This window comes from Mobula birostris, chromosome 13, assembly GCF_030028105.1.
Source record: "Mobula birostris isolate sMobBir1 chromosome 13, sMobBir1.hap1, whole genome shotgun sequence".
Taxonomy (NCBI): domain Eukaryota; kingdom Metazoa; phylum Chordata; class Chondrichthyes; order Myliobatiformes; family Myliobatidae; genus Mobula; species Mobula birostris.
The window spans coordinates 103399692-103408799 of NC_092382.1; positions in this window are offsets into that span (position 1 = coordinate 103399692).

Consider the following 9108-nt stretch of genomic DNA (forward strand, 5'->3'; position numbering starts at 1 on the left):
CACGCTGTTATAGCCCGTGCCGAATGTGCTCTGGCATTGTCCTGGTGAAATAAGCATGGACGTCCCGGATGATACGTCGCCTTGATGGCAACATATGTCTCTAAAATCCTAATATACGCCTGAGACTCGATGGTACCTTCACATACATGCAACTCACCCATGCCGTGGGCACTAATGTACCCCCATACCATCACAGATGCTGGCTTTTGCACCTTTCGCTGATAATAATCTGGATGGTCGTTTTCATCTTTGGCACGGAGAACTCGACGCCCGTTTTTTTTTTTTCCTGAAAACTAGCTGAATTGTGGACTCATCTGACCACAGCACACGGTTCCACAGTCTTTCGGCCCATCTAAGATGAGCTCGGCCCAGAGAACTCGCCGGTGTTTCTGCATAGAGTCGAGGTATGGCTTCCTCCTTGCGTAATACAGATTGAAGTTGTATTTCTGGGTGCAGCGACGGACTGTGTTGAGTGACAATGGTTTTCTGAAGTACTCCGGAGCCCAGGTGGCTATAATTGTCACAGTAGCATGACGGTTTCTTAGGCAGTGCCGCCTGAGGGCTCGAAGATCACGCGCATTCAACAGTGGTTCCCGACCTTGCCCCTTACACACTGAGATGTCTCTGAATTCTCTGCATCTTTTCACAATATTATGTACTGTAGATGTTGAAAGACCTAAATTCTCCGCAAGCATACGTTGAGAAATGTTCCTTTTGAACTAAATAACCATTCACTCGGGAATTTTGGCACAAAGGGGTAAGCCACGACCCATCCTTGCTTACAAAGACTGAGCCTTTGATGGACGCTACCTTTATACCAAGTCATGATACCTCACCTGCTACCAATTAGCCTGCTTAATGCGGAGTCCTCCAATCCGGTGTTACTTGAATAGTCTGTGCACTTTTCAATCTTTTTTTAACTCTGTCCCAACTTCTTTTGAGTGTGTTGCAACCATCAAATTCTAAATCTGTGTATATTTACAAAATACAATTAACTTCGTCAGTAAAACTTTTGAAAATATTTTCTTTGTACTTTTGTCAGTTAAATAAAGGTTCACGTGCATTAACATATCACAGATGTTTGCTTTTAGGCAGGATACTTCATAGTGTGGAGGAGCAGAGGGATCTCGGGGTACATGTCCACAGATCCCTGAAAGTTGCCTCACAGGTGGATAGGGTAGTTAAGAAATCTTATGGAGTGTTAGCTTTCATAAGTCGAGGGATAGAGTTTAAGAGTCGCGGTGTAATGATGCAGCTCTATAAAACTCTGGTTTATCCACACTTGGAGTACTATGTCCAGTTCTGGTCACCTCACTGTAGGAAGGATGTGGAGGCATTGGAAAGGGTACATAGGAGATTTACCAGGATGCTGCCTGGTTTAGAGAGTATGCATTATGATCAGACATTAAGAGAGCTAGGGCTTTACTCTTTGGAGAAAAGGAGGATGAGAGGAGACATGATAGAGGTGTACAAGATAATAAGAGGAATAGATAGAGTGGATAGCCAGAGCCTCCTCCCCAGGGCACCACTGCTCAATACAAGAGGACATGGCTTTAAGGTAAGGGGTGGGAAGTTGAAGGGGGATATTAGAGGAAGCTTTTTACTCAGAGAGTGGCTGGCGGTGGAATGCACTGCCTGAGTCAGTGGTGGAGGCAGATACACTAGCGAAGTTTAAGAGACTACAAGACAGGTATATGGAGGAATCTATGGTGGGGGCTTATATGGGAGGCAGAGTTTGAGGGTCGGCACAACATTGTGGGACGAAAGGCCTGTACTGTGCTGTACTATTCTATGTTCTATGTTCTATGTTCAATGTTATTGCATCTTGGAAAATATCCAAACTTTTCTGGAGATAGGGTTTGCATACAGTATTTGAAATACATCTTATGGAAATGTTTGATGATGAACTTCTGTAAAAAATACAAAAAATGCTGAAGATGAAAAAAGAATGGGTTCTACAACAGGAGGATGATCCTAAACACACCTCAAAATCCGCAACGGACTACTTCAAGAGGCGCACGATGAAGGATTTACCGTGGCTTTCATAGTCCACCGAACTCAACATCATCCAAAATATGTGGATAGACCTCAAAAGAGCAATGCATGCAAGACGGCCCAAGGATGTCACAGAACTAGAAACATTTTGCAATGTAGAATGGGCGAAAATCCCCCAAACAAGAATTGAAAAACGTTTAGCTGCCTACAGAAAGCGTTTACACGCTACCACACTTGCCAAAGCGCCTGTTACAAAGTACTGACCATACAGGGTGCCCAAACGTTTGCTTCGGGCCCTCTTCCTTTCTGTTATTTTGAAACATTAAAATATGGAATTAAAAAAGTAATCTTGCTTAAAATATTAAAGAAATGTGGCATCTTTAACATGATGCCTTTTGGAAATCAGGTCATCTTTTACTCGCTTATCTATTCACAGTAACAGGAATTTTGAGCAGGGGTGCCCAAACTTTGCATGCCGCTGTATATGCATCAGGACCTCCGGCTGCGCACTCACCCACTTAAGAATCATTGAGAAGGAATGGTGTGCTGAGAGAAGAGGAAGGAAGGGGAGGAGAGTGGAGGCGACAGAACGGCTGTTCAGCTTGCAGCCGTTGGAGCAGAACGTGTGAGTCGCCATTTTCTTCCACCCTATTTCTGACTGGAAGCTGTTTAAACACCAAAATCCCCTAACCTATGACTTTGAATCAGACACAGAGTATATCTCCCTCCACACCGACCCATTGCACACACCCGGGGTAAGGCACAGAATTAAGCTCCCTCCACACCGTCCCATCACACACTCCCGGGGTCAGACACAGTGTGAAGCTCCCTCCACAGTGTACCATCACACACTCCCAGTGGTCGGACACAGAATGCAGCTCCCTCCTCACCATCCCAAAACCCACTCCCTTGTTCAGACAAACTGTGAAACTCACAACATATTGTCCCATCCTTCACCCGCGGTCAGATATTTGAAGTACACCCGCACCAACGCAGCAAACTCTACTGGAGTTAGAAAATGTGCACAGTCCCCACCCTCTGCCGCTCTCCTCACTCACCAATACCCAGCACTTCGGCGTTCCAGTAGTCTCGAACTGTGTGTGCCTCTCAGAGATGGTGTCTGTGTGTGTGTGACCGGATGGTGTGCTGCGTGAAGGGGAAAGGGAAGGAAGGGGAGGAGAGAGGAGGCCAGGGAAGGGGTTGTGAGATTGCAGATACTGATGCAAATGGTGTGGAACCACATGACCGGCCTGTGCATGCAGAGCTTGGAGAGGCTCAGAGCCTGGCGATAGATATTCGGTGGAAGGGGTTGGTGCAGCAACACACATCATTTCTCCCTCAGACTTCCCACAATTGCCGCTGAGCACAGAGAGGCAGGCGCGAGGGGCGGTGGCCGAGATTTGAAGGGTTTTACTGGATGGAGCTTGTCATGGTGAAGGGCTGGGCGGTAAGGAAGTTAGGGAATGTGTGCAGGTGAGGCAATGGGTCACGGAGAATGGTAGGGTGAAAGGAAGGGAGGCGTGACGGAGACGAAAGAGGTGTAGTGGAGGGAGTATGTGACGGGGACGAGGAGTAGTGCAGGAGAGGGAGAGTTTGACGGATTCGGGGAGGGATTTTAGCGAGGGAGGGTACAGTGCATACAGGAAGGGGTGTTTCCGTGTTACTGTGAAAGGCCTGACTCTGCGTCGCTGTCTTTTGGTGGTGAGGTTCTGCTACGGAACAACGTCTCGTTGTATCGGTGTCACGATGCGGGGCGTGTTCCTGTCACGACAGGGGTTGTGTCAGTGATCTCAGAGCTTGGATACATAGATGGAATTGTGATTTAGAGGCTATTACCGAGACTTGGCTGGCACCAGGGCAGGAATGGATTCTCCATATTCCAGGATTTCAGTGCTCGAAAAAGAATGGGGGTGGGAAAAGATGGAGAGGGGTAGCTTTACTGGTTGTGGATACTATTACAGCTACAGAAAGGGTTGGTGATGTAGCAGAATCAGCATTTGAGTCAGTATGGGACGAATTCAGGAACAGGAAGGGAGCAGTTACTCCATTTGGTTAATTCTATAGCACCTCTGCCCGCAGCAGAGATACCGAGGAGCAGATTGGGAGGCATATTTTGGAAAGGTGCAAAAATAATAAGGCTGTTACCTTGGGAGACTTTAAATTCGCGAATATTGTTTGGCACCTGGTAAGTTCCAATGGTTCAGACGGGACAGAGTCTGTTAAGTGTGTCCAGGACGGATTCCTGTAACAGTATGTCGACCGGCCGACGAGGGTGAATGACATATTAGATCTAGAAGTAAGTGACGAACCCGATTTGCTCACAGATCTCTCAGTGGGTGTGCATCTGGCGGACAGCGACCATCGGTCCGAGGCCTTTAAAGTTATCGTGGAAAGGGATAGAATCAGAGAGGACAAAAATGTTTTTAATTGGGGAAGGGCAAAATATGAGGCTATAAGGCTAGAGATGTGGATGTGAATTGGGAAATGTGCTATGGACATTTGGTCGATGATTAGGGATACCTTTCAGGATGTTAGCGACAAATTTGTCCCGGTGAGGAAGATAAAGAATGGTAGGGTGAAGGAACCATGGGTGACAAGTGAGATGGAGAATCTAGTCAGGTGGAAGAAGGCAGCATACATGAGGTTTAGGAAGCAAAGAGAAGATGGGTCTATTGAGGAATATAGGGATAGCAAGAACGGAGCTTCAGACGGGGCTGAGGAGAGCAAGAAGGGGGCATGAAAAGGCCTTGGCGAGTAAGGTAAAGGAAAACTCCAAGCCATTCTTCCATTATGTGAAGAACAAAAGGATGACAGGAGTGCAGACAGGACCGATTAGAGATAAAAGTGAGAAGATGCGCCTGGAGGCTGTGGAAGTGAGCGAGGTCCTCAATGAATACTTCTCTTCGGTATTCACCAACGAGAGGGAAGTTGATGATGGTGAGGACAATATGACTGAGGTTTATGTTCTGGAACATGCTGATATTAAGGGAGAGGAGGTGTTGGAGTTGTTAAAATACATTAGGACAGCTAAGTCCCCGGGGCCTGACGGAATATTCCCCAGTCTGCTCCAGGAGGTGAGAGAGGAGATTGCTGAGCCTAGGATCTTCATGTCCTCGTTGTCCACGGGAATGATACCGGAGGATTGGAGGGAGGCGAATATGGTCCCCTTGTTCAAAAAAGGTAGTAGGGAGAGTACGGGTAATTATAGACCAGTGAGCCTTACGTCTGTGGTGGGAAAGCTGTTGGAAAATATTCTTAGAAATAGGATCAATAGGCATTTAGAGAATCATGGTCTGATCAGAGACAGTCAGCATGGCTTTCTGAAGGGCAGATCGTGTCTAACAAGCCTGATAGAGTTCTTTGAGGAGGTGACCAGGCATGTAGATGAGCGTAGTGCTGTGGATGTGATATATATGGATTTTAGGAAAGCATTTGACAGGTTTCCACACAGTAGGCTTATTCAGAAAGTCAGAAGGCATGGGCTCCAGGGCTGTTTGGCAAGATGAATTCAGATTTGGCTCAGCTGCAGAAAGCAGAGAGTCATGGTGGAGGAAGCGCATTTGGATTGGAGAATTATGACTAGTGTTGTCCCACAAGGATAGTTTTTGGGACCTCTACTTTTCGTGATTTTTATTAATGACCTGGATGTCTCGGTAGAAGGTGGGTTGGCAAGCTTACAGACTACACAAAGTTTGGTGGTGCTGTGGATAGTGCAGAGGATTGTCTAACATTGCATTACAAACGACATTAATACAATGCAGAATTTGGCTGAGAAGTGACAGATGGAGTTCAACCCGGAGAAGTGTGAGGTGGTACACTTTGGAAAGACAAACTCCAAGGCAGAGTACAAAGTAAATGACAGGATACTTGGTAGTGTGGAGGAGCAGACGGATCTCGGGGTACATGTCCACAGATCCCTGAAAGTTGCCTCACAGGTGGAAAGGGTAGTTAAGAAAGCTTATGGCGTGTTAGCTTTCATAAGTGGAGGGATAGAGTTTAAGAGTTGCGATGTAATGATGCAGCTCTATAAAGCTCAGGTTAGGCCACACTTGGAGTACTGTGTCCAGTTCTGGTCGCCTCACTATCGGAAGGATGTGGAAGCATCGGAAAAGGAACAGAGGAGATTTACCAGGATGCTGCCTGGTTTAGACAATATGCATTATGATCAGAGATTAAGCGAGCGAGGGCTTTACTCTTTGGAGAGAAGGAGGATGACAGGAGATATGATCGATGTATACAAGCTGTTAAGAGGAATAGATAGAGTGGATAGCCAGCGCCTCTTCCCCAGGGCACCACTGCTCAATACAGGAGGACATGGCTTTAAGGTGAGGGCTGGGAAGTTCAAGAGGTATATTAGAGGAAGGTTTTTTACTCAGAGAGTGGTTGGTGCGTGGAATGCACTGCCTGAGTCAGTGGTGGAGGCAGATACACTAGTGAAAATTAAGAGACTATTAGACCGGTATATGGAGGAATTCAAGATGAGGCGGGGTATATGGGAAGCAAGGTTCAAGGGTCGGCACGACATTGTGGTCCGAAGGGCCTGTACTGTGCTGCACTATTCCATGTTCTATGTTCTATGAAAACGAAACACTGTGAGGGGTCTTTCAGCATCACCCTGAAGTCGGTGACCGTGCCACAGTGAGGTCCGTGTGTCTCATTCACAGCCTTTGCCGTCTGTGAAGTGGTACTTCCCTCTGCTTGACAATGCATCGTCAATTTCCCTGATCTCCCCAACCGCCTGCTTTTCCCGTCAGGTGAGCGCAAATCTCTGCCTGATCTTTCATGCACAGCAGAAAACCTTAATCGCAGTACAGAACAGAACCTTAGGCCCAAAGATTGTGATATACCAATTTAACTGAATTCCTTCTGTTGACACAACGTCCGTCTCCCTCCAATCCCTGCATACCAACGTGACCGTTAAAGAGCCAATTAAACGCCTCTATGAATCTCCCTCCACCACCAGGGCTGGGAGTACTTCCCAATCACCAACCCATCTCTCCGAAAAAAAAAAAAAAAACTTATCAAACTCATCTCCATTGAGCATACCCTCTCTCGCCTTAGCCCGGGCCCTCTGGCATTAGACATTTCCACCCTAGAGTTAAGAGATACACGCCTTCTGGTGTATTTGCATCCGATTGTGATGTAAACCTCAGTAAGAAACTAAACCCAAGGTAATACCTATGCTTTTCTGTAATAACCTCGTATCCAATGGTATTACCATCACTAGATGCAACGCGGTCCCCTGCACAAACACTCAAACCTCTGCTCTCTAACGGATGGAATCGATAAATCATCGAATGACCAGTCAGGTAGTGCCCAGTCCAACAATGGCCGCTCCGCTTGCTACTACTTTGTTTTTTTGAACATGCTAATGATTCCGGCTCCGTGATTGGTTGCTGATCAAACGCCGTAAACTTTAGTGAAGTATTGCATTTTAATGCACAGTCGCCAAACGTGTGAAATACCATTTTCTCTCTCCCGACCTCTGATTGGAGTCTTTTCAAAACCCGAAATCATCTGACCACTGACTGCGAGTCAGAGACAGAGCAAGGCTTGCTCCATGTAATCCGATCTCGCACTACTGGAAACAGACACTGAGTGACGCTCCCTCCACAACAATCCAAAACATAATTTAAGGTTTCGATAAGAGAGAAGCTTCCTGCACATCGATCACTCCAGTGTGAGATCAGGAGTGAAACACACACAACAGCAACAAAAATAAACACCTAGGGTCACGCAATCAGTGATGCTCCGTACACATCATCGAATAATGCACTCCATAAGGGCAATACACAGTGAAACTCCCTCGTCACCGTCCCATCACAAACTCGCGGGGCGGACGCAGACTGAACTCCCTCCGCACAGTCGCATCACACTTTCCTGGGGTCAGACACAGAGTGAAGCTCCCTCCCCACCTTCCCATCACACACACCCGGGGTCAGTCACATAGTGAACGTCCCTCCTCACCGTCCTATTACACACTCCCGGGGTCAGGCACAGAGTGAAACTCCCTCCACACCGTCCCATCACACACTCCCGGGGTCAGACACAGAGTGAATCTCCCTCCACACCGTCCCATCACACACACCCGGGGTCACACACAGAGTGAATCTCCCTCCACACCGTCCCATCACACACACCCGGGGTCACACACAGAGTGAATCTCCCTCCTCACCGTCCTATCACACACACTCGGGGTCAGACACAGAGTGAATCTCCCTCCACACCGTCCTATTACACACACTCGGGGTCAGACACAGAGTGGGTTTTCCTCCACACCATCCCATCACACACTCCCGGGGTCAGGCACAGAGTGAAACTCCCTCCACACCGTACCATCACAGACTCCCGGGGTCAGACACAGAGTGAATCTCCCTCCACACCGTCCCATCACACACACCTGGGGTCACACACAGAGTGAATCACCCTCCACGCCGTCCCATCACACACACACCCTGGGTCGGACACAGAGTAACGCTCCCCCACACTGTCCCATCACACACTCCCGGTAACAGACACAGAAGCAAGTTCCCTCCACACAGTCGCATCATACCTACACGGAGTCAGACACTAATTGAAGCTCCTTCCACACCGTCCCGTCACACACTCGCTGAGGGAAACCCTGGGCGAAACAACCTCCAGACCTCCTCAAAACACACACGCTTAGTCAGTCAACCAAGGATGCTCACTATAGGTTATCCCATCACTCATTCCCGGAGTTTGTTATCTGAATTATCCCCAGCCCCGCAGTACTGAACGACACTCCACCTGAGTGTGAAGCTCCTTCCGTCCCCCACTCCCCATTCTCACCAATACCGAGCACTTCGGTGCCCAGGAGTCTCAGGTCGTGCGCTTCTCCCGGAGATGGTGTGTGTGCAACCGGATGGTGTGCTGAGGGAAGAGGAAGGAAGAAGAGGAAAGTCGTGGCCAGGGAACGGGTGGGGCGGTTGCAGCCATTGGGAGCAACTGCTGTGGCCTCACACAACCGGCCTGAGAACTCACGGCTGTGGAGAGGCTTTGAAGCGAAAGATGGATAACTTGTGGAAAGGGGCAGTTGTAAACACTACCTCATTCTCTGCACAATTCCCTCAGAACACCGGAAGAGAGATTTGA